The sequence below is a fragment of the Rhipicephalus microplus genome, chromosome 4, assembly GCF_043290135.1.
Source record: "Rhipicephalus microplus isolate Deutch F79 chromosome 4, USDA_Rmic, whole genome shotgun sequence".
Classification (NCBI taxonomy): domain Eukaryota; kingdom Metazoa; phylum Arthropoda; class Arachnida; order Ixodida; family Ixodidae; genus Rhipicephalus; species Rhipicephalus microplus.
In genome coordinates this window covers 226912204-226939575 of record NC_134703.1, presented here as the reverse complement: position 1 = coordinate 226939575, position 27372 = coordinate 226912204, and the positions used below count along the sequence as shown (strand labels likewise).

The following is a 27372-nucleotide window of genomic DNA, read 5'->3' as shown; positions in this document are numbered from 1 at the left end:
AAATCAGTGCGACGTTTTTTAGGACTCTGTGCCTAATACCCGTTTACTGCTAGTTTTTCGCGCATCGCATGGCCATTGACACAGCTTACTCGGGAAGATACCCCCTTCAGATGGGGCGAAGACCAACAACAGGCATTTCACGAGCTTCGTCAGCGAATGCAAACACCCCCCGTGCTGGCCCACTTCGATGAAGACGCGCCGACAATACTTCACACAGACGCTAGTAATGTGGGTCTTGGAGCAGTGCTCGTACAGTCGAAGGACAACAACGAAAACGTGATCGCCTACGCCAGCAGGACGCTGTCCCGAGCTGAAGCTAATTACACTACGACGGAAAAGAATGTCTTGCAATGGTATGGGCAGTCCTGAAGTTTCGTCCTTAATTGTACGGCCGCCCATTCACCGTTATCAGCGATCACCACTCTCTCTGTTGGTTAGTCAACTTGAAAGATCCGTCTGGCCGCCTTGCACGATGAAGTCTTCGGCTCCAAGAATTTGACTTCACTGTTGCCTACAAGTCGGGAAAACGACACACCGATGCCGACTGTCTTTCTCGGTCTCCTGTTGAGACGGCATCCCCGGACAACGACGATGACGACACGGTTTTTCTCGGAATTGTGGACACTGCCGCCTTTTCTCAACAGCAGCGTGGCGATGCTGAGCTGCTACCACTTATAGATTACCTACAAGGACGAGCGAATAGCGTTCCGAAGTTATTTGCGAGAGGGCTGCCGTCGTACTGCTTGCGAAATGACGTTCTTTATAAGAGGAACTTTTCATCCACCGGCAGCAGCTACTTGCTCGTCGTTCCTTCTTCGCTTCACCATGAGGTACTGCAAGCCTGTCACGACGAACCTACCGCTGGTCACTTGGGTTACGCAGAACGTTGGCGAGGATAAGGCAAAACTATTACTGGCCAAGAATTGCTGAAGTTGTCAAAACTTACGGGCAGGCATGTCTAGATTGCCAGCGCCGCAAGCCACCATCCATCAAACCAGCTGGCCTGCTGCAGTCTGTCCGAGTGCCGGCGACACCGTTTGCACAAATTGGCATGGATTTTCTGGGCCCCTCCTCAAAGTCTGCCACTGGAAACGGGTGGATAATCGTCGCCACGGATTACCTGACCCGATACACGGAGACAGGCGCTCTGCCACGGGCAACGGCAGCTGAAGCGGCGCAATTTTTCATCAAAGCCATCGTCTTAAGACACGGTGCTCCCGCAATAGTCATCACCGACAGAGGTACTGCATTCATGGCCGAGCTTTTGGACACCATTTTCCGACTAAATGGTACAGCTCACAGGAAGACAACGGCGTATCATCCCCAGACCAACGGGCTCACAGAACGCCTCAACAAGACCCTGGCTGACATGATAAGCATGTACGTAGATGTAGAGCACAAGAACTGGGACATCATTTTGCCCTACGTCACATTCCCGTACAACACGGCTCGTCAAGAGACCACTCGGAAGACACCCTTTAGTCTCCTTTACGGACGCGAGGTTACAACCACGTTAGACGCAATGCTCCCTCATGAAAATGATGGCAATGAGACAGAGGCCAAAGAGTTTACCCAGCTAGCAGAAGAAGCCAGACAACTTGCCAGGTTGCGAATCACCAAACAGCAAGACGACGATGCCAAGTATTACAACCTCCGGCACAGACCCGTCATATACAACGTGGACGACAAAGTATGGGTCTGGACACCTGTTCGTCAGCGTGGGCTCTCCGAAAAGCTGTTGCGAAGATACTTCGGACCCTACAAGGTTCTGCGACGCATTGGTGACTTCAACTACGAGGTTAATTTGGACGGCGTGCAGTGTTCAAGGCGGCGCAGACATTCACCAGAAATTGTCCACGTGCTTCAGATGAAGCCCTACTTTCAGTGACTAACTGTGCAGTTTTGGTTTGGCCTTGCTTCTCAAACGTTTAACATCGGGACAATGTTTTTTTTTTAAAGGGGGAATAATACCGCGCGTATGTGCCAGTGGTGAGAACAACGAAGCAGCGCGAGTGTCCTTGGCCGAGGGCAAAAGACGAAGAAGTCGTTGCAGTCTGTTTCCTGCGATCGATAAATCTTATTTGTTTGAGGCGCTTTGTGTGCTCGTAAATCTCGCGTCGTCACAATATGTATCGACATTGGACAGAAAAAGCCCCTCACAGCCAATCCTCTGATACGAGGTCACTGGAGAACAGTTCTCCAATGTCAAAAAGCGGATAACTGAGTAGATCTAGAACGTTTTCGGAGCCCCGACTTTGGTGACAGCCGCAGAGACGGAAGTACATATACCACCAGCCCAAGGGGATGCACAGGAGACAGACCGTGAATGGAAAGTCGCACGAGTAGTGCTAGAACGTGCCCTAGCGCAAATAGCATCACAGAGGGCACATGAGCTGGATCATATACTCGCAGGTCTGGTAAAGCGCCTGGGAAAGATAGCGAGGAAACATCTTGCTGCAATCTTCACGTTATATTATAGAAGGAAACCCCATCCCCGAAGACTGGTTGCGAAGCCGCGTATGTCTAGTCCCCAAGAAAAGCGCTGACAGCAGTTTCCTCAGCAGCTACAGGCCCATAACTGTGACCAGTGTGCTATACAGGCTATTTGCGCAAGTAGTTAAAGAACGGATGAGTAGATGGGCTGAAAGTAGCAGACACATCACAGAACTCCAATATGGCTTCCGACCAAACAGATGCCTGGAGGACAATCTTTTCCTTGTTACCCAATGCATTGAGATTGCCTGTAAACAATCCCGCCATCTACTCACATGCTTCCTAGATGTTTCGAAGGCATATGACAGTGTTCCACACGACCTAATGCTGCAGCGCATGACCCAGCTGGCCATGCCACAAAAATGGAGAGACCTGCGTAGCCTTTATGCAGATTGCTCGGTGGTGGCATGCTTGGCAGATACGGCATCTGAGCCAGTAACGGTCCACAGCAGGAGTGTTCAAGCAGGGGTGCCCACTCTCGCCACTGCTCTACATGCTATATGCATCAGGTTTAGAAAGTGCGCTCATCTAGTCAAATATCGGTTTCCAGATGAAATTCCTCTCGGAAGGGCACCCCACAGTATGGACACTGCTAGGGATGATTTTTGAAGATGATATTGTTCTTATTGCAGAAGGCCGACATCAGCTACAACAGCTGGTGACAATATCAGCTCTCCATTTGGCAGACCTAGGCCTTCGGTGTAACCCTCGAAAGTCGGCTGTTGTCCAATTTTCTGAAGAAGTGGACACAAACCTCCCATTAGAACTTCCTAATGGAGACAAGTTGCCTTTCTCAACAGAATACGGGTATCTGGGGGTGATCGTAGACATGGGAAAAAACCCATTCTTGGGGCACGAGGATCGATTGCGGCTGACCTCCCAGCGTGCAAGCTGCATTCTGCGCCGGAGAAGCCTCGGGGGCTACAACAGATAGGTATCGGTGCGAGTACTGTGGAAATCGATCCATGTACCATGTCTGACGTTTGCAAACGCCACTATATGCCTGTCCAGCAAGACCCATGAGTGGCTGGAACGAGGCCAAAGGGAGGTGAGCCATTTGGCATTGGGCTGCCATGGAAGGGTTGCAGTGGAGGCCATCCAGGGGGACATGGGTTGGTCTACGCACGTGGCGCAGGAAGCCACGAGCAAGATCATTTATGAAGGACGCCTACGCTTCTTGAACGATCAGCGGTGGGCCCGTCGTATGTTCTGCTACCTGCACTTCGTGGGACTCGGGACACAGAGGTCGAACAGAGTCTATTCTGTTCGACGCAAATACGATATGTTTGACCTCTCAACAATCGAGACCACAGAGCACAAGTTTTCCGCAGCTGTCCGGAGACGGATACGCAAAGTGGAGAATGCGCAATGGGAAATCTCGATGCAGCAGAAGAGCACACTTCAGCTGTGTCGTACATACAAAGAGGCCATTGCCTCGATGTCTGTGTATGACAACAGTGGTGGAAATGAACTACTGTTCGAAGCGCGCGCGGGAGTGCTTCGCACGTTCACATACCGTAGCCACTTCGACCCAAACATCCACTCGACCCTATGCAGAGCATGCGGAGTGGAACAGGAGACAGTTGAGCACTTGGTGCTACAATGCCAAAAACTCTAACCCTGCCCGCCAGAAGCCACTACACTACCTCAAGCGCTGGCCTTGGCGGACGGGAATGCAAAAGCAGTTTCCACCGCAAAGACAAGGCTCCTACAGTGGTTGAAGTGGTGCCAAAAGTGAGCTCCTCTTTGTTCTTTTGATCTTTGTTGTGTTCTTTTCTTTATATACCTAGGCTGGAACACAACATATATGTGTTCATCCGTTACAAAGGGAAAAGCCACAAATCATCATCATCGAAAGGCTGCTGCGCTGTTGGCAAAGCTTGCATGTGGCGAGCAAAAAATGGTTTTGCGCTTTAATCTAACTTCGCACTCATTTGTAAATGTCGGGCCCGGGTTTATGAGTGGCAAAGTCAATGCTTGGGCGCATATATTCTCAAACGCGCTTTTTTTGTTGTAGATTTGCGCCACACTTTGCGCAAGTGTGATGCCTCTGCAAGAGATCTGCACGTCCTGAAACTTACTATACTTCCACGTTACCGGGCTGTATAGTAGGGAGGGGGGGGACTGGCGAAAAATTAAAAAAATGACAGCATCATCCGCAAGTGGTATCAGAATTCTGCGTTCTAGGCTCATGGATTACTTTTCACACTCTAATAAATGGGCTTCTTTTCCGTTTCTTTCATGAAAGTGGCGGTGCTTTTCATTGTAATACTGTTGTAAGAATTCTCGCAGACTTCCTGACGTAATCACAGCCGTGCCGCGATGCGGTTTCACTGCTTCTTAGAAGCGTTCTTCGTTTCTTAGGTCGGCACGCCTGCTGTCCAGCCGTGCTCAAATCAAATGAAATTGACTTCATCATTTATACAATGTTGAACCACAACTGGTCTTCTCTATAGAAGGGGCACGTTCAGTGGGACTTCTCAACGAGGAGCAAAACGCTGATCGTCACATGAGGGATAAATTAAAAAAAAAAAAAAACGCAGCATATCCACGAAGTGAATGATAATGAGTGGGGCGAAGCGTCTGTGCGTGTGCTCGTCCATCCGTTCGTCCGTAGCAGTATGACATGTTCCTGAAATTAAAAAGAAGAAACAAGGCCCCGCGTCACTTTCTCTACTAGGAAAAAAAAAAACTGCAGCATTGACACAGCATCAATTGTATAACCGTAACCAGTCGGCAACTTAATTAAAAATTGATACTATTGGATCAAGCATTCATTTTCACTTCCACGCCAAATTTTCTCTCCTCTATGCAGAATCTCAGCGATACAAGGTAACCACGCAAACGCCGCAGCATGAACACGTTACCAAGAAATAACGCCTGCTGGAGAGGAATGGTTGCTGAGCCTACGGCGCTTAGCATCAGCAACTGTTTTGCTTTTTCCTTGCAATGTGCCAGTGCAGTCAAGTATGGTGCGAAAGCCGTGCGCTGAAAGCAAACAAAGCTTTGCACTTGCCTGCTATACTTCCCGAGTTTCTCTTTCCAACTAACTCCGTCATGCCGCAGAAGCAGGAGACAGAGAGAAGGGTTTAGGCGTTTGCAATACGTCTAGACTGGTCTTCGTCGGTTGTGCGACGGCCACGGGCTGGTTACAGGCTCGTTTCGGTCACTTATGGTCGTCCATTCGCACTTTGAATTTTACAGTTTTCAGGGAATATGTTAGGGAACGAATTTAAGAACGAATTGTGAGATCTTTTGCCTGTTGAAAAAGACCACCGCACGTATTCAGAGTTTTGTCTATCTGCTAGGAAACACTGCACGTTACACAGCAGTGACAATTCACACTTCCTATTCTTGAGAAGTCTACCTCGACGAATACTTGGTTTTCCGAAATATGCTGTTCAGCTGCATGTGCGACCATTTATTTTTATTTATTTATTTAGCAATACTGCTAGCCCCAACTTGGGGCCATAGCAGAGTGGGTGTACATAGTACAACAAAATCAACAGTACAATACTGCAGTCAACACAGAACAAAGCACTTCAAACAACATAAAAAATGTTTCATGAAGAAAAAAAAAAAACACTAGTCGGATATAAATTTTTCAAATGCCTCGATACTGTCTGTTTCAATAATTTTGCTGTCAAGCTCATTCCATTCTTTGGCAGTGCACGGAAAAAAGGAATACTTGAAAGTATTATTATTGGGCTGGAAAGGAACGACAGTGTGTTTATGACGTTGTCTGGTAGAGTAACCGGAAGAGAACTTTAAGTAGTCACCTGTGTTACTATTTATTCGACCATTAACTATCTTAAAGAAGAACAACAAACGAGAAATTCTATTTCTTTCTGAAGTCCGTTTGAATCCCGCTTTGGCAACTAATTCAGAGACTGATGTTGGGCCGTATTTCTTGAAAATAAATCGGACAGCCTTGTTTTGGATTCTATCTAGTTTATGGATATTGACATTGGTGTAAGGATCCCAGATAATGTTTCCATAATCCAAAATGGGTTGGATAAGAGATTTGTATGCCAGAATTTTAGTGTCGTATGATGAATAGCGAAGAGAACGTCTCAAAAAATGTAATTTCATCATTGCATTATTAGATATGTAGTCGATATGTCGATCCCAGTGGAGGTTGCTACATATATGCAAGCCTAGATACTTGTACTCTGTTACTCGATTTAGGATGTTTCCATCAGCTGTATAATTGTAAACAAGGGGACACTTCTTATTTGTTATCGACATGGCCACACTTTTTTGATAGTTTACACACATTTGCCAAGAATTACACCACTTCATGAGTTTCTCAATTTCTGTGTTAAGCTTAACTTGGTCTTCAACTGTGTGAATAAGTGAATACAACGCACAATCATCTGCATATAATCGTATTTTAACCCTGCAATTATCAACAATATCATTTATGAACACCAAAAACAACAACGGGCCAAGCACGGAGCCCTGGGGAACCCCTGAGCCAACAGGTAACATGTTTGATGGAGTGTCTTTAAAAACAACGTATTGCTGCCGGGATGTTAGATACGATTTAATCCAGCTACACAGTTTCCTGTTTTTTAATAATGTGTTCAGTTTAATGAGCAATTTAGAATGGGAAATCTTGTCAAATGCTTTAGCAAAATCTAAAAAAATTATGTCTATCTGTTTTCTCTCATTAATAGCTGCGGCGAAGTCATGTGTCATTTCAACCAGTTGAGTTACAGTAGAAAAGCCGTGACGGAACCCATGTTGCATTGGTGTTAATATTGAGTAATTTTCCAAGAAAAGCGTAATATGCTTATGAATAAGATGCTCGAGAATTTTACAACACGTGCATGTTAAAGCTATAGGTCGATAGTTAGAAATAAGCTGCTTATCGCCATTTTTAAACAGTGGTTTTATCTTGGAAATTCTCCAGTCATCAGGCAAAGTACCCGTCGAAAGGGATGTACGGTAAATAATTAACAAAAATTTAGATGACCACTCAGCGTATCATTTAAGGAATGCATTAGGTATATTATCGGGTCCATATGACTTTTTCACATCTAAATTAAGCAAGAGGTTAAATATTCCACTTTCTGTTATTTCCAAATCTTCAATCGGAGGTAATGTCTGGAATTTGTCAAATAAGGGTATGCTACCATTATCTTTGGAAAAAACGGATTCAAAGTGGGTGTTGAACGCATCAGAAATCTTAGCAGCATCGGATGTGAAATCATTGCCTATGTTAAATGTATTAGTACTTGAGGACTTCGGTGTGATGGTCCTCCAAAACTTAGCTGGTGCCTCCTTTACCAGCGTGCTCAAACGAATGTTATAGATTTGATTTGAATGCAGTCGAGAGCACTGTAAATTAACACATTGATATTGTCATCATGCTAAGAAAACATAATCAAAATACAGAAGACGAAAAAGAAGACAATGATAGCTCAGGCACTCTCACTGTGAAAGACGTGGGGAGTAAATGTTGGTTGGCTAATCGTAGCCTTCCACAATATACCGGCAGAATTACTTATCACCTTAATAAGTGGCAAGACCAAGACACTCAATTATCTATAGTGTAAAAGGACTTCCGTTGACCACGTCATAAATCCTTGATGCGATAAAATAGTAAAGCTATCTGTAATGATAGGAGGGCAATATGATTCGACAACGATAATTAGTCCAGTTTTCACTCATATACATGCCTTTGGGAAGGGGGAATGCTAGAATGCCTCTATATTTCTCATATCGAGGTAGGTATTTAGCATCGAAAGAATGTGGACAGTAATAGAAAAATTAATACTGTCACAGATGAATACCTCCTTACAGTTATCTATATAAGAAGAATTCAGCAGTTGCCATGCTTTTATTTGCGAATTGGACTGAAATAAAAGCAGTAATAGAGAAAAATCACTTGCCTTCAGAGCAGCCAAAAGATTTGGCGATGATTTTTAGTAGCACACGAGAGAAAAGTTAATAAATGCGCACGTTGGAATCTCGCGCATTTTGCTTTCTGCTGTGGTCTGCGCCACCACTGGAACCCACATTAAAAGCGCCCTCCCCCGATAGCTGGGTGTGCAAGGCGATACTCGCTGGTTTTGCTGGGGAGCGCGGCTATTGGGACGACCAGAGAGAAACCCGCCACGCGCCCCCCATCCCGGAGGCCATGCCTTCACTCACAGCGTTCTAAATATGCACTAGAGGGAACTCTGGCGCTAGTGTCAATGGGAGCTGCAATGCATTGCGTTGCAGCGACGATGGGAACCATGGGTATCACATGAATTTGCCGTCTTCGAACTTTACTGCAGAGAACTACAGGTTTTCCGCTCACTTTAATCCAAGTGCCAGCTTAAATAATCTGCACTCCATTCGAATAATCTGGGCGCTAAGCTATTTAATTCATGTGCCAAACATTTAATCCAAGTGCCAACTCATTAAGGCCGCGTGCCAGTCAGTTTAATCCAAATGCTACCATGTTTAATCTAATTGCCACTGACTTTAATTCAGGTGCCAGTCAGTTTAATCTATGTACAAAAAGCAGAATACAGGGTGTAAAAACAACAGTGCAATTGAAATGCAGTTCCTACAATATAAAAGACAGTAATTGGAAGACTGAATAAATTGTTTTTTTTTTTCGAATTCGACGCTAGTATTAGTGGAAAAAAAATTACTGCCGTGGTTCGCTTGAGCCGTGTTTGGAGTGCTTATACTTTGCTATGTACCAGTTTGTAGATGAGTGCTTGGCCCAGGTGGAATAATTTTAGTGGAAACAAAAGAAAAAGCAGAAACATATTCACGAATATTTTACAGTGCAATCAAATTCAGTGTTAGTCACTAAAGCTCATAGTTGGATTTGGCTTTGGCACACGTTACAGCATCACATTACTGGGACAGGTCATGTAATGCTAAGGACAAACTGTGCTCATTGAAATGCGGGAATGCATACCAAGATATCAAAAACCTGACCCTGGGCAGTGGTGGGTCAAGGGCAGCTATATAACAAAAAAATTAATGGGCCATCACGGGTCTGAGTGAATTGGAGATAATTGTAATATGTTTTTGTCCTTCAGTGTGCATAAAACATAAGCTCATCATTCTGATGTGGACAATGGATGTTATATTTGACATGCATGTTAGCTCTTATTGCTTTTATTCAAACAAAATTAGGTGTCTCCAATGATTCAACCAGTACTGATTGTTCGTTTAGCTTGGTAGTTCGGTGGTGTACTTAACCATCGCGATGAAAGGAACACAGGGGATACGAAATGATAACAATGCGCAGTTGTCCTTGGGCCTAGCTCTTTTCTTCTCTACACGTTTTTTTTTTTTGCCCGGCATTATGCTTCTCATTGCATATTGGAAGCTTGCAGATGCAGTCTAATCACTAAATTATTAGTTCTATTCTTTCTCTCTCTGTCCATGTACATATATATATATATATAAAGTTCAAAGTAATGGACGAACATGCGACAACTTTTTATTCCAACGTTTTAGCCGGGGTCCTGCCTTCGTCAGGCGGGATCCCGGCTGAGACTTTGGAATAAAAAGTTTTCGCATGTTCGTCCGTTATTTTTAGCTTTAGGAAACACTAGATTCACTGAAACTTTCTTGATACAGTAGACTCTTATTAAACGAAACTCTCTTGAATGTAATTGCTGCTTAAATGGAACAACTGCCTGTAATATGTTTGGTTTCGTACTTGAATGGTACACCCATGTTTATCTCTCAGTAAACGAAATTCCTCTTAAAGGAAACACATTTTCATGGTCTCTTCAGGCTTCATTTAAAAAGAGTCCACTGTGTGTGTGTGTGTGTGTGTGTGTGTGTGTGTGTGTGTGTGTGTGTGTGTGTGTGTATGTGTATATATATATATATATATATATATATATATATATATATATATATATATATATATATATATATATATATATATATATATATATATATATGAGATATAACAGACAGTAATGCCAAGGAATGTACAGGGGAAGTTATTAGAACCAATGGAATGTAAATAAGAAGAAAGAAGAAAGAAAAGTGGATGAAAAAATTACCAACTGTGAGCAGGAATCGAACCTACGACCTTCGAATTACGCGTTCGATGGAGCACAGGCGTGTTCGAATTACGCGTTCGAGCATCGAACGCGTAATTCGAAGGTCGTAGGTTCGATTCCTGCTCACAGTTGGTAATTTTTTCATCCACTTTTCTTTCTTCTTTCTTCTTATTTACATTCCATTGGTTCTAATAACTTCCCCTGTACATTCCTTGGCATTACTGTCTGTTATATCTCATTAATATTGTGTTAAAACACGGAAAAACGAGCCCTTAGGTATACACTTCTTTCCCTTATATATATATATATATATATATATATATATATATATATATATATATATATATATATATATATATATATATATATATATATATATATTTTTTTCAAATTAATAAAGAAATGAAACATAGGCAGATGTGAGTATTCATTAAAACATAACTGTCTCCTAGGAGTGTGGCAGCTTGGGCTAGTTGGTATGACTTGATGATAGTTATAGCGCGAGAAGAAAACGACGACACAGAGACACAGTGTCTTTCGTATCCTTCTTGTCTCTGTGTCGTCGTTTTGTTCTTGCGCTGTAACTGTTGTCATGTCTCCTAGGGCCCGGAGACGGACGTTCACAAATTATCTTTACGCAACAAAGCGGGCACGAAAGAGAAATCGTGCCAGTCAAAGGCCACGCAGTTCACGCGCTGTATTTATAGCATGGATTGCCGAGCTGCCTCCAGCAGCGAAGAACGCTTGTGCTCCTTTTTCGTCATGCCTTGCTGTGTTCCTAAAACTAAATCACAATATTCACTCAGGTCGGCCTTCACGTGCGACTTGAATTTTCAGAAGGCTTCTTCTATGGGGTAAGAAAGGGACTGTACGCTGGCAGGCGCTTGATAGAGTGCAAGGAATTAGCCAAATCCGACTGTTCTGCTCGAGCGTGAGCAGGTGCACTATCAAAAAGGAATACAGCTTTAGTGTTGGGCTGATCACGTTCTACGCGGGCCGAAACATCGCTGAGGAAATCATTGAAAACGACCCAATAAACTGTTCACAGTCTAGTGAATGACTCCGTTTGTGGACATGCATGCAATAATGTTCAAGTTCGCTCCTTTTGTCGTGGTCATGTGCACAGCTGGTTGCCCTTGAGCTGCCCTGCCGAATTTCCTGGAACACAAAATATTAAAGTTTGTCTCGTACAAATAGAAGTGGCAAACACGCTGTCCATCAGACTGCAGCCATTGGATGTACAGCATGTGGCTGTGCTTGACATCGTCACGGTTGTGATCTGTGGGCCTCTGCGTCACTAGCTTTATCGAGTAGCAGTGGGCATCCAGCAAGCGATCGACTGTGCTTGCACTGATTGTTATTCCTGGAATTTATTCCTTCATGGCCTCCTTTATCTGCCTTAATGTAAAGGTACAGTTTTCGTCGATAATACATATAAAAGTACTTGCGACGTCATATTCAAACTTAATTTTCGAACCCTCACCATGCTTTTATGCTGCTTTGTCGGTAGCGGCGATCTATCTTGCTGTTTTTATGTTGATGCCTATTGGCCAGTTGCTTTAGGTCGCCGCCACGCTTGTAGACGTCCACAATCCTAGCCCTGTCGTCTACCACCGATACTGTGCTGTTTTTTCGACGAGGTTCGTCTGGGTTCTTAAAGGGCGGTCTTAGTTTGCGTCCAGCCGTGACTTCGAGCAGAGCTCTCTAGTCTGCAAATATTCTCCTCCGAAAACACGCATCTTTCAAGCAAACGTGCTTCAGCACCAGTATAGCGTCGTCTGTTACATGAAAACCGGAGCATCTCGTTCAATGCTTTTATAAAAACTTAACTCCGCATGAACCGAAATAAATGCAGGTTTAGTTTTAATGTGGTTATGTCTTATTTTATGAATTAATGAATATCATCTGTCGGTCACCGTTATTCTTATCGGGCTGTGCAGACAACTGTGAATTCCTCAGCAAATAGCCAAATGCTTTCTGCCTAGCAGACGACACAAATATGCGATGGTTTACATGATTATCCGGAATAATGCAGTAGTGATGAAGCATAGACTGACATGGACTCTATGAGCAAATACTTTTAGTACCCATAATGCAAATAATACACTTTTTTTTTGTTTCGACACCAAAACATTAGGGGGAAATCGCTCTGCGCACTTGATTTCATAAGCTCTAGTATGCATAGGTGAGGGAAAGGTTCTTCTAATGGCTTCATGTTTATATCATTCCAACATTTATGCTTTATGAAGTGGCAAACTATGTGTTTTTGGTGCATGGAATAAACTGACTGGCATCTGAATTAAAATCATTGTTAATTGGATTAAACACGGTGGCACTTGGATTAAGCTCACTGGCACGCGGCCTCATTTAGTTGGTGCTTGGACCAAAATGCTAGCGCTCGGATTAAATGTTTGGCACATGGATGAAATAGCTTGGCGCCCAGATTATTTTAATGGCATGTGGATTATTTAAGATGGCACTTGGATATAAGGGAGCGGGAAAACCTGTAGAATGTCTTTGTAGTAGCAAAAGTGAGGAGTTTTTCGCGAGGTTCAAAAAGCTGCCGCCGCTGGTGGTACTGCGGCAGCTACACCGAGGTGCTCCTGCAGGGAAACTGGTAGAGTACAGTACTTTTCTTCTTATACTGATACATCGCGTGTGAAAATCATATAGATGCCGGGTGATAGTTTCAGTACTGCAGAAGGCTTTTGTATTTGGTTATCAGCAAGGTGAACGACATGAGTAATTTACCGGTCAGTTGTAGTTCACTTTAGAAATTGAAAACAATATTTTCACACTATGTTTTTTTAATTTCTTGCATAAAAGAAATCACGTACAAATGAAACACTTTATTGTATTAAAAGATAGCACTTACGAAAGGACATGCTGTAGCAAATAGCCAATGTGTGTGATCTTTTCACAAATAAAATAATTTTAACGCGACAGCATTAAAAAGATTGTTTCACAGAAACTTCGATGTCAACGGTGGCGTCTTTGCCCAAACTTTATATAGTTTGGTCCCCTTTGTACACATGATCACGCAATCCAAAATCCACTCCTTCGAGTATCTCATGCTTCTAATGCTTTTCTGGGTTTCGGCCTTAAACATGTGCATAGGTCCTTCTTGCTGCTTTTGAGGCAGTTCCTAAATAGGGCCAAGAAAAGCTTCATTGCTCTGCTTAGTTTTTTCTTTCATAGCTCGGATTTGACCTGCCAGTGTACACAAGCGTGAAGCAATTCATTTTTCCTTCTGATAAGCTACTCGAAGTTTGTGAGACCAATTATGTGTGAAACGTTTTTTTTTAAGCTTGGATTTTCGGGCTTACAGTGCTTTTTGCTGGTAGCAACAATGAATGCAGATACCCCCTCCAAGAATAAAACACAGAATGAGCTATTTACTGAAATGCAACCAGCACAGCCGGGAAGACAGTAAGAGAATAGAAATAAAAAAGTGAATTATAGAGCTAACAAGCATGTTTATAAATAGCAGTCCTTGTCCAGCATTTCTTCCTAAATATAATTCACCTTAATTACAAGTACTGTGAATGAGCTGGTTGAATGTCAGGCTAGGAACAAACTAAAGGGCTTTGTTAGCCAGCACAGGCAATGCTGTTCTTAATTAAAAAGAAAAGCTATTACACACCTTCAGCTGTCGCCACTCTAAGGCAGTTCTTGCTAAACACATCGTCAGTTGCAGGAGTAAGCATGCATTTCATATTTTGTGTCAAGTTCAGAGGAATGTCTTCATAGCTGTCTGTCCTCATTGCACCCACACAAAGCAATGCAAAGTCTACTACTTAAAAAATATTTCTTGCTTCAAGAAGGGAACTAATTTTTCCATACTTCTCTCTTCCATTAAAATATCAGCTCACCACATGTCATTGTGCTATCTAAGGTGAAGCTCATCACTAGACTGGCATATAGATAAATGCCCATTTTGTTTCTTGCATTCCTATCGTGCCATATTGACATACGAGTACGAATTAGAGGGTAAGAAAACCTTTTATAATGTTCTTATAGGGCTTATAAGCCTGTTTTGGACGTTGGTGCCTGAATTTCTATAAGTGCCTATAAATGCCTGCTTTCGAAATCGGCGCCTATATAAATGCTATTAAACCTCAATTATGGCTTTCAAGTACCGCTGGAGTCAGGTATTCATGTTACCCGGCAGAATTTATCTTTTGGAACACTATGGGGTGCAACCTACACTCTATCTCATGAGTTACTTTCAGCACTATTAAGCTTTCAAGGCTTTCTTAGCCAACAGGAAGGTCGAATAGCCTCTACACATGTATTCATCTGTGTCGTGTCGTCTGCTCGGCATCTCTCCAGCATCTGCTCGCTTGCATAGGAAGCAGAAGGTGCTTCTGTGCAGCGGCAGCACGATGAAGAACGAATGCGAAACTGTGGAGTGTCATCAGGGAAAAGTAAAGTGTAGGTAAAAAAACAGCATTCATGTGGTTTTTGTTTTATTTGTCATTTACTTCTTAAATGGCACTTCACTAGGTCACATTAGAAATTTTACTTTGACGATGGAAGTTCTTGCATGCCCATTCAAAAGCTTTGTATCGCCAAAATTTTTTAATTTGTTCTTTAGAGGTGGTGAAAGCATGATATGAGGAAGTGAGTTTGAAACCTTCGCCACTCACTCGAAGTAGACTTCGCAAGCCAAATTTCTTGCAGTTGTACTGAGGTTTGGCATGGAGTGTGCATGCACCGGGCCAACACCTTAACACTTGCTGGGGGCACCCAGGAAGGCTCTGTGGTGGGTGCAAGCTAGCTCGTCTCCAATGTCACAACAGAAGGCGTGGCGGTCTCTGTGGCATTGTTGCTGCTCTCTTCAATGGACATCTGCTTCGGAGGCTTCTTGAATATTACGCGAACTGTGTGTCCCAGTTCAGAGATTAGGTATAGGAGCAACTCGGAGCTGACGGATTAGGTGAGAAAGACGCATCATGCGCGTGTAGCTACATTCGCATGACATGTCCATGCCAGGTCGTGCACGCAGGCGCTGTTCTGTCGTTTCTACGTTCTCTGTATTGTACTGCCTGTTTCTGTGGGATGGATCCCTCTATGCGCGCATGTTTGAAGAGGCTAGCATACATCACCTATCCTTACCACAAAATACACCATCGCACAGCTGGAACTGCTCTAAAGGACGATGCATTCAAAACGCGCCAAGCATTGTTAATGCTGGCCTCGGCACAATGCAATAATGGCGAGAGTTTCAATGCAAATGAAATGGAGGCAGCTTAGTCTTTCATCTCGCTCGATGTGAAGTTAAAAAAAAATGTGCATAGATTCCGTCTGTGTGTTTTAATATTTCTGTCAACTTTCGTACTTTTTTATTTATCCAGAATACCCCTAAGAACCCTCTCACAGGAGGGTATTACATAGGGGGGCTATAACACATACAGGTTCATGAAGTGAATAATAGGGCCAGAAAACACGCAAACTAAACACTATACAGCTACTAAATAAATTAGAGTAGATATAAGGTCCATATTCTTACCGCATAATCATAAATAATCAGAATAAATAATATGAGTCAAACATTAATGAAACTATAAAAAATATTTTGAAATTAATCTAGACAAGGAAGGAAATAGTCATGAGAGTATAATAAAACGCAATCTAGCTTACTACAAGCACATGCCAAGGAATGTTAAGGAATGACATCACCAACAGCATGTGTGAAATACTGAATTAGGCAAACACAGCAATGAATAACACGAACCACGAACATGTGCACTTTATACAGAAGACACGGTGTGCAGAAGAAAGAGGGGGAGAATACCGCAAAAGGTTCACACGTTCGCACTCATGTTTAGTAGGTTCTGAATTACAGTGATATCGGTGACGGTTGCAATGTTTGATGGTAAGTCATTTTACTCGGTTATTGTGCACGGTATGAAGGATCTAACATAACGGAATGTGCGACAAGAGAAGCGTTCGATTTTAAAAAAATGATCGCGGCACGGAAAGATGGCAGGGGGTGGCCTGAAGAAGTCCTCGTGAAGTGATGTGTGATAGCAGAGTTTATGAAGTAGCGATAGGCGAGCAATTTTACGGCGACGTGATAAGAGTTCTAGTTCAGCCCGAAGTTTCAATGAAGTGACGCTGGTGTGACGTGAATAATCAGAAGAAATAAAACGTACAGCACGGTTCTGCAGGGCTTCGATGTTTTTAATAATGTAGTCTTGATCGAGATCCCAAATGGCTGATGCATATTCTATTTTAGGACGGATTAGGATTATATAAGCCAGTTTACGTAAGTTGGAGGGGGTGTGCTGCAAGTTACGTTTAAGGAACCCGAGTGAGCGATTTGCTGAAGCAAGGATGACGTTAATGTGTTGATGCTATGACAGGTCAGACAATGGTAACCCCAAGGTATCTATAACAGGTCGTAGGCTCCACTGAAGTATTATTTAGCAAGTAAGACGTTGGAATACGTGACGCTTTTCTAGTAAAACACATTACCTTAGTCTTTAAAAGATTTAGTGTCATTTGCCATGCTGTGTACCACGAAGTTAAAAAGACAAGATTAGATTGTAGAGATTGTTGATCACTTTCAGGTGAAATGGTACGGTAAATGACACAATCGTCAGCGAATAGCCTAACTTTAGAATTGACTGAGGAGGGTAAGTCATTAATATAAATAAGGAAAAGCAAGGGACCAATCACACTTCCTTGGGAAACTCCAGATGAGACTTCAACGAAAGGAGAGTTAAAGTTATTGACAGACTTGAATTATTTTCTACTGGAAAGAAAGGCTTGCAGCCAGGGGAGAACAAGTGGGTGAATATTAAGCTGCCTAAATTTTAGTAAGAGCCGATGGCGAGGGACACAATCAAATGCTTTTGAAAAATGAAGGAATATGGCGTCGGTTTGAATGCTGGCGTCTAATGATGAGTGCAAGTCATGAGTAAATCCTGCGAGTTGAGTTTCGCATGAATAGCCCTATTCCCATTGTGCCATCTGTTGCCCTATTCGGGCAACAGATGGCACAAATTACACATGTCGTCTTGAATACTTCTCACAGTGTCGCATACTACTTTGACGTATGCGAGATCATTCCTTGTTGTATACATCACCCCATCATGTTGGGGTGCACGCCTTTGAGATGAAGATCAAGCATTGTTCAATCTGACATTTCACCTCTTTATGGTGCATGTAGAGAAAGAGAGAGACAGGTTTATTTATAGAAAGACAAAGAGGAAAGAGAAAAAGTAATGGATGACAATGGTGAGATAGAGAAGTGAGTATATACAATCCTTTCTAGTTGAGAAAAGTGTTAATTCCACGCATATAGTCCAGTTGCTTCCAAAAAGGCTGTAACCGCTCTTGTGACCAGTCGCACTGTTAATGTCAGGCCAAGGGCCCAACACGGTCTCATCAGTTAATGAGCTACTGCGAAAGCATTCAGTAGAAGAAATCAGTGTTTGCCGTTCACGTGCGTTTGCACAGGATGTCGCAAAATATGTGCTCAAGTGTTTCTGGCACATCATAGTGTCCACAATTGGGTCCGGTGTCACTGCGGCCGATAATATGTTCGTGACATCTTGTGTACGCCACACCAAGACGAATGCAGTGGATTGTACTTGCGATGTGCCACTTCAACTTAGGGGCATGCGGAACCTCATTTCCGGGTCTCATTTGTGAAGACGCTGGTGTCGCCGTTCCGGTTTGGTCCAGTGCTGAAGTATGTAGCTGCATATCACGCAGTGAAGCAGGGCGTTCGTGTCAACTCGTGAAAATTCAATGCGTACTTCAGGGGCACTGCTTAAGGCATTTTTATCTTCAGCATCTGCCTCTTCATTTCCCATCACGCTGCAATGCGCGGGAATCCACTAGAAAGTGATAAGATGGCCATTTGTTGAAGCAACCTGAATAAGTTCTGCAATTTCTATTGCCAAGATGTAATAGGGACCTTGCCTCATAGTGTAAAGAATGGTTTTTTTCAAAGTATAGTTTGGTATCACAGAAAATCGTCCAGGCTCGAGGTTTCTCTCCGGAAATAAATGTTATTGCCGCCCAGATAGCGACAAGCTCTGCGGCAGTTGATGTGGTTTTAGTCCACTTTGAATCGTCAAGCGATATCCATGTGTTTAGTGTGGTGGACCCGTCGGTGTACACGTGCAGAGAATCACCGTACTTAGTATAAATGTGATGCTGGGTTAGTTGTCGAAGGGCAACAGAAGAAACGAGTGATTTTTTCGTGATTCCAGGAATCGTAAAACTAACAGGTGGTTTAGGGAAGACCCATGGAGGCACTGCAGGAATATTCGGCAGGGAAAACCTTGATGGTAGCCCCGCAGGGGCGTCTGCGCAAACAGGCGTTTGGTGTATAGCGACGCCACGGACCCGAGCTAATGGGGGGTTGTCGACTCCCTCCCACGCCTAGTCCGGAGAAAAGAAGATCCTGGGGGTTGAGCCAACGCCGGGTGATTGGACCTTTAATGCCCCCCAGCAGAGGCAACACACCCCTTTGGCCCCGGCTTCACATAGACTGTGCCCCTGGACTGACCCACCCAGGGGAAATCAGCAGTCGCCTTTTCCTATTCCTCTGTCCCTCTCTCTCTACATCTTCGTCTTTGCCGTTACTTTTCATCTTTCCTGTCTTCTTGTTTCTTCCTTTTATTTCCATTTTTTCTGGCGGCGAGGGTTAACCCTGTGCAAATAGTCTACCTTGGTCTAGGCGCATTGGGTTATAGTGGCGTTGTACGACTGGCATCGGCAAGTTTTTTGTATTTACAAACTTGTAGCGTCCCCTCGTTGGGCTCCATGGTGGGTGGTTGCGAACGCTGCTGAATAAAAATAAAACTGGCATCCATAGAGCATTTCCCTTAATTAACAATCGTACCGATTTGAAGCGGATACGCACCGATGACATAAACTTTTTCAACAGGTCAATCGAAACATTTTCTCACTTTCATGTCATCCACCGTGAGAAAAATGGAAAGCAAGTCAGGACCGTCTCTCCCTTCGTAGTTGCTACATGTCTTTCTGAAACTCTTGGCGCTGGATACAAGGTAACTAAAATGGCTAGCGGGGACCTCCTCCTTGAAATTCGGGCCAAAGAACAATTTGAAAAGCTAGACCGTCTCTCAGCTTTCGGTGACATACCGATAATCGTAACACCACACAGATCAATGAACACAACTCGTGGAGTGGTACCTTACACAAACTTACTTGACCTGACCGAGACTGAACATTTGTGGCGGTGAAAGAGCCAAAATGAGACAATGTATAGAGAATTATCAACGAGACAACAAGGAAACACCAACGAAACACGTAATACTCGCGTTTGCTTCTAGTAAATTGCCAGAAACCATTCAAAGAGGGTACACGAAGACCTCTCTCAGGCCATACATACCGAACCCCCGTCGTTGCTTCCAATGTGAGAGGTATGACCATGGCTCTAAAAGCTGTCATGGTCCTGAACAACATGTCTGAGAACTGCAAAGAGCAGCCGCACTGTGTAAACTGACGAAAATCATACTGAATATTCACATTCCTGCCTATACTGGAAGAGAGAAAAGGAGATAACGCTGAAGGTGAAAGAAAACATTTCATTTAAGGAAGCAAGGAACAGGGTCTTGCCATTCCATGGCCCAACATATGCTAATGCGGCACGTCAGGGGGCACCGCCGCACCGGCCCTTGCCACTCCCTTGGCCCGCACATAGCGAGCCGGCGGTTGTGGCACCTGCCCTCAAGGCGGCTGTAGTCCAGACTACTCCGCCTACTCCCGAATACAGACCAGAGACTCCAGGGTCCTCAGTTCTCAAGGCCTCGCCTCACCAGGCGAGGCCCAGAATTCGAACAACCAGCTTGCACGTGCGGGCACCCAGTGCCTCCGAGGAGGCAATGGATATGTCGGTACCCTTGGTGCCGAAAGAGCTGCGTGGCTCCTTAGAGCGCATCGAGAAAACAAAAAAAAAAGCAGATAACAGGGCCTGGTGACGACCCTGTTACTTGAATTCAAACTTTTTGCCTAAACAGCCACTTGCTCCTCATATACACAGCACTACTTTACTTTCACCATGAACACTCAAGTTATACAATGGAATGTCAGGGGCCTTCTCAGGAACCCTGACGATGTCTAAGAACTTTTTACCAAAAGTGCTGTATGTACAAAAAAAACACTTAAATCCAAAACACACCAACTTTCTACGTAAATACTCTATTTTTCGTAAGGACCATGATGATTACGTGACATCATCTGGAGGTGTTGTCATCATAGTGAATCAAGGGATTGCACGCACACACTTTCAACTCCAAACATCCCTTGAGGCAGTGGCTATTCGAGTTGTGCTTTTTGACAAACTGATCACAATTCGCACTCTTTACGTACCTCCGAGCTATCACCTACAAAAACATGACTTCCAGTCCTTAATTAATGAACTTTCAGAACGTTTTGTTCTTCTTGGAGACTTGAATGCGCATAGGAGGCTATAGGGTGACTCTAGTTGTGACGCCTGAGGTCGACTGATTGAACAGTTTCTTCTCTTTTCCAGCGCATGTCTCCTGAATAAAAAAGAACCAAGTTATTACAACCTCGCTAACAATACCTATTTCTCCATAGACCTATGCATAGTATCTCCATCGTTTGTGCGTCTACTTCACTGTAAATTCATCACTAGTCCTACGGAAGTGACCACTTTCCTGTAATTTTGAGCACACCTACATCAACTGAATATCCGCCACAGGTTTCCAAATGGCTATTTAAACAAAGCCAACAGGGAATAGTTTTATACCATCACTCATTTAAGTTGGCGCGACATATGCACTTTAAGCATTGATGTGGCTGTCAACTACTTCACAGTGTTTCTGATTGATGCAGCAACAAAATGCATCTGACAAACGAATGGACACCCTGGAAAACAACGTGTGCCATGGTGGAACTCTCAATGCCGAAATGCGCGCAAGCAGCAAAACAAAGCATGGAGGTTGCTTCAGAACTCACCGACAACCGAAAATTTTGACATTTTTAAGAAAATGAAGTCTCAGGCCAGGAGAGCCCGTCGGCAGGCCAGAAGAGAAAGTTGGCAGAAGTTTTTATCAGGGATGAATTCATATACACAGAAGGCTAAAGTCTGGAACATGATCGGTAGGATAGCAGGAAAACAAGTACACACACTTCCACTCGTAAACACTCAGGGTGACACCTTGGAAGATGAGGCAAACTTCCTCGGTGTATACTTCGAACGGGTGTCCAACTCGTCACACTATACTGATGCTTTTCAGAAATACAGAACAAAATAGAAAATCAAAAGCTCGAACACAAATGTACAAGATACGAGGCGTACAACCAAGCTTTCAGCTTAGCTGAACTCCAGACACCACTGAACTCTTGCAGTAATTCCGCTCCAGGTTCTGACCGCGTGGTTTACGAAATGTTAAAAAACCTACCAATCGAAACGCAAAAAACTTTACTTAGTACAATGCTATCTAGTTCTCTGGCGCTATCCCTACTTTCTGGAGGGAGGCTATTGTTGTTCCCATTCTTAACCAGGGCAAGGACCCTTCTTCAGTTTCGAGTTATAGGCCTATTGCGCTTACAAGCTGCCTGTGCAAACTTCTTGAAAAAATGATAAACTGCCGACTTGTACATTTCTTTGAAACAAACAATTTGCTTGACCAATTCCAGTGTGGGTTTCTAGAGGGTAGGTCCACCACAGACCACCTTGTTTGTATCGAGGCACAGATCAGAGATGCTTTCGTCCACAAGATACTTCCTTTCTGTGTTCCTCGACATCGAAAAGGCTTATGATACAACATGGCGCTTTGGAATATTAAAAAACCTGTCTCACCTTGGCATGCGTGGCAGAATGTTTACTATAATCGAAAGTTACTTGTCAAACTGGACATTCCGCGTTCGAGTGGGCAGCGCTCTTTCTCAAACATTTGTCAAAAAAAACAGGTGTGCCGTGGTGTACTTAGTTGCACACTTTTTATTATCAAAATGAATTCTTTGCGCTTGTCCATTCCTCGCAATATGTTTTATTGTACATATGTCGACAACACCCAGCTCGGTTTTGTCTTGTAATCTGGCCATGTGTGAGCAGCAGGTTCAGCTTGGTTTGAACAAAGTCTCTGATTGGGCAGAAGAAAACGGGTTTGGACTGAATGCATAGAAAAGCACATGTGTCTTGTTCTCCAGAAAGGGAGGCATTCATTCCGAACCCGATATTCAACTGCATGGGCAACATCTTTCCGTTGGTACCGAACAGAAATTCTTAGGCCTAATCTTGGACACCAAGTTAACCTTCATACCCCACATCAAATATTTAAAAAACAAGTGCATAAAAGCTATGAACGTTCTAAAAGTGTTGTGACTCACTACGTGGAGAAGTGACAAGAACTGTTTAATGAATTTGTATAAAAGCCTCATACGTACCTGCCTAGACTATGGGGCAATAGCATATCAGTCTGCGACACCTACTGCCTTTAAAATGCTTGACCCTGTTCATCATCTAGGCATTCGTCTCTCTACGGGTGCTTTTCGCACTAGCCCCGTGGAAAGCATGTACGTGGAATCGAACGAATAGTCGCTCCACCTACAGAGATGTTACATGTCTTTTAAATATTATCTAATGTAAATGCAGACTAGGATAACCCCTCACATTCCACAAATAATGAGATGTCAAGCCTTGCTGTGTTTGACAAACGGCCTTCTATGAGACAGCCCTACTCACTCCGTGAGAGGGGCCTAGCGAAGGAAACCGGTGTGCCACTTGAACACCGTTTGATGGCTCCCGCAGTATGCCTGCCACCGTGGCAATGGCAGGCGATAGATAGCGACGTGTTTTTCGAAGGTTTCGAAGCATGCACCAATTGCACATATCCAGACATACTGCCTAGAACTACTACAGAAATACACGTCCTGAGTTCTTTACGGATGCTTCAAAGTTTGACAATCCTATTTCATACGCAGCTGTCGGGCCATCCTTTTCGGAAGCCAACGTTCTGCACTCTTATTTAAGCATTTTCAGCGGCGAAGCTTATGCGATACTTGCGGCCGTTAAACACATTAAACAAATAAAGCTACAGAAGGCAATAATATATACAGATTCCTTAAGTGTAGTAAAAGCTCCGAAGACTTAAAAAGCACAAAAACCCTGTCCTTGTCTCACTTTATTCGCTCTTATGCACAGTCTTTTCATCCAAGCAGCATGTTATAGTCTGTTGGGTGCCAGGACATCGCGAAATACAAGACAACGTTCTGGTGGACCAGCTATCTGGATCCGCCAACAAAACCGCTACCAATACTTGATGTCAATTCCTGCACTCGACTTGAAACCTTTTCTAAAACGGAAGCTCAGCGGTTATTGGCAGAGCACATGGGACACACACACAGGTAATAAATTGCATGTCATCAAGCCGCAACTTGGTCATTGGCCGCCAGTATCAAAATCACGCCACACAGAAGTAATACTTACAAGGTTAAGAACAGGACATATATACACTCCACATTAATTTCTTTTGTCTGGTGGCGATCCACCTTTGAGTGATAGATGTGAAGAAGCACTCACTGTACTTCACATTCTGGTCCAGTGTAAAGAATTAGACACACTAAAAAGACAACACTTTCTATTACCCTACTGACAACAGATACCACCACATCCTGCAATGTTCGTCGGTAAGGAACCACTTTTCACTCGTAAATCGTTGTTAGCTTTTTTTGGAATAAGTTCGTACTTTTCATATCATCTACCCGGGCATTCCGTAGCACGAGCTCTCCAGAGAAGTCTCCGCTGCGGTGGCTACACTCAACAAAGCACTTGCCTCACGGCCCTTGGACGAAAGGGTGTGAACGATCGAGGCACTAATGCTTATGCCATACATGTCCATCATGTTTTTTTTTATTATCATAAACTTTCGTCATCTGTAGGCCCGTGTGCTCAGATTTGGGTGCACGTTAAAGAACCCCAGGTGGTAAAAATTTCCGGAGCCCTTCACTACGGCGTCTCTCATAATCAGATCGTAGTTTTGGGATGTTATAACCCACAAATTTATCAATCATCAAACTTTCGTCATCCATAAACACCACACACTTTTCATGGCATGGTCATTATTTTATTACTTCTATGTTTTTCATTTCATTTTATTTCCTTAAAGACCCGCGAGGGGGTATTACATAAGAGGTGGGTAATTATAAAGACAAAACATAGAAGCCAAAGATTTAACATAGGAAGTGCTTATTGATATTTTCTATGATCGATGATGGGCAGGGAATAGTTGCAATTTCACTGGGAAGGCCGTTCCAGTCTGGTGCAAAACGTGAGAAAAACGAGGCAGAAAAAGTAGAAGTCTGGGAACGTGGCCGAGCAACTTGTAACAAATGGCTCGTGCAGTGAGATATGCGTGCTGCGGGAACAATATAAGGTGGGGCATGCAAGGGACTATGAAAAATTTTGTGGAACAATGACAGGCTGGCAATACGACGGGGAAGTTCTAGATCTGGTAAACCAGATTCTGCTTTCAATCCAGATACGCTGACAGTGGAAGAGTATGAACAGTTAATAAATCTAGCGGCCCGGTTTTGAAGCGTTTCAATGGCATGTGTAAGATAAGATTGTCGAGGGTCCCAAATTGACGATGCGTATTCTAATTTAGGTCGAACGATGGATTTGTATGCTTGTAATTTTACGTGTTGTGGAGCGAGGAGTATATGGCGTTTAAGGAAACCCAGTGTTTTATTTGCAGATGAAATGATATTAGTGACGTGTATGTTCTATGAAAGATTGCTACAAAGAGGGACACCCAAATACTTGTATGACGAAACATTTTCTAGGGGTATGGCATTAACTGTGTATGGATACACAAGCGGCATGCGGCGGCGATGGAATGAAACGACTTGTCGGAGCTAACACGGGAAAGATCCAGCCCTGACAGCGTTCCCTTTTCGAACTGATTTTTTTTATTACCGCGCTGCACCCGCCGCGCGGCCCAAATGCCAACTTCTTCTTCCTTGATGAGCGGTGCATTGAGGCGCTACAGGGCTCCCCCCGTAGAGCGAGAGCCATAGGAATCACCAGAGGAGTCGCCCAGTGGACATGCTTGGATGTTGGCATCCAGACTTTAGATTGAAACCCCGCGGCCGCGAGAGCGGCGATGTACACAGGTTTCAGCCGATCAGCAGCCACGACGTCTTCACGGCCATCGATGTCCAGCGTGAACGTCTTAAGTGTACGATGGTGTACGCAGAATGGGCCATCATAAGCTGGTGTTCGTGGTGGCCGTATTTGGTCACGCTGAACGAAGACGTGATGGCAGTCATGCAGATCCTGACTGACGAAGACAGACTGGAGGTGTCGGTCGGCAGGAATCACAGGAGCAAGGTCCCGAAACGTGGTGCGCAGCTCTCGAATGTACGTGGAGGCAGTGTGAGTGGAAGGTGGCGATAATGGCTCGAAGAATTCTCCTGGAAGACGCAGGGAAACGCCATAGACTAGTTCGGCTGATGAGCAGCCGAGATCCACTTTCAATGCTGATCGGATGTCCAGAAGTACGAAGGTGAGGTGGGCGAGCCAGCGTTCCCTTGGCTGGTGAGCAGTGAGGGCAGCTTTCAGTTGTCGATGAAGCCATTCGACCATGCCATTGGCGGAAGGATGGTAGGCAGTTGTGTGGATGTGTCGAATGCCCAGGATATTGGCAAGTGCGGTGAAAAGGGTCGATTGAAACTGACGACCGCGATCAGTGGTGACGACAGAAGGGCATCCAAAGCGCGACACCCAGCCGTTTGTGAAAGCCTTGGCAACTGTTGGTGCTGTAATGTCGGAAATGGGAAACGCTTCCAGCCATCTGGTGAAGTGATCCACACATGTCAGCACGTAACAGGCTCCTTGCGATGACGGAAGAGGACCGACGATGTCGAAATGGACGTGAGAAAACCTTGCGTCTGGAGGCCGAAACGGGGATGTTGCCGTGACAGTGTGACAGTGAACTTCAACGTGCTGGCACTCAAGGCAGGTTCGCGCCCAGCATCGGACATCAGCATTGATGCTTGGCCAAAGAAAACGAGATGTGACTAGCTTCTGGGTCGCACGAATACCAGGATGGCTCATGCTGTGCAATTGATCAAAAATTGCACGACAAAAAGCTGAAGGCACGAAGGGCCGCGGGACACCAGTAGAGGTTTCGCACATTATTAATGTGGTAGAAAATTGAAGCGGGCACTCTGTGAACGATAGAGAAGTGGATGAAGAGCGAAGGCGATGCAGCTCAGGATCATTGCTTTGGGCAGCTGCTAGCTCTTCCATGTCTAGTGGTGGCTGGGTCGACAAGGCATCGATGCGGGATAGTGCATCAGCAGCAGCATTTTCCAGCCCATGTACGTGTCTGAGATCCACAGTGAACTCGGAAATAAAGCATAGTTGACGGATCTCCCGTGCAGTATAATTGCTGTGATTGTAATGGAAGGCAAACGTCAGGGGCTTGTGGTCTGTAACGACGTAAAAGTCTCGGCCCTCCAATAAATGACGAAAATGTTTGATGGCAAGGTATACCGCGAGAAGTTCTCGGGCAAGTGTACTGTATTTTGTCTCTGGTGGCTTCAGTTTTTGCGAGAACAACCCAAGGGGCTGCCAACCGCAGACGTGCTGCTCGAGAACGGTGCCAACTGCCACGCTTGATACATCGGTGATCAGACGAATTGGGGCATCAGGGACGGGATGTATGAGCATGGTAGCGTCTGCCAGAGCCTTCTTGGCAGTGCCGAAGGCAGATGCAGCGTCCTTGGGCTACTGCAGTGGCGCAGCCGGGTCTTTCTTTTTAGCCAATAGGTCGGTCAAGGGCTTTAGGAATGTGGCGCACTTTGGAAGAAAGCGGCGATGGAAGTT

At 44.3% G+C, this 27372-nt stretch overlaps 1 protein-coding gene across 11 annotated transcripts in view; it reads left to right on the top strand.

The window, feature by feature from the left end:
• Positions 1 to 27372, top strand: part of LOC119172472 (metaxin-2) — a 259544-nt gene that overhangs the window by 9719 nt on the left and 222453 nt on the right. The gene's annotated exons all lie outside the window — the stretch shown is intronic.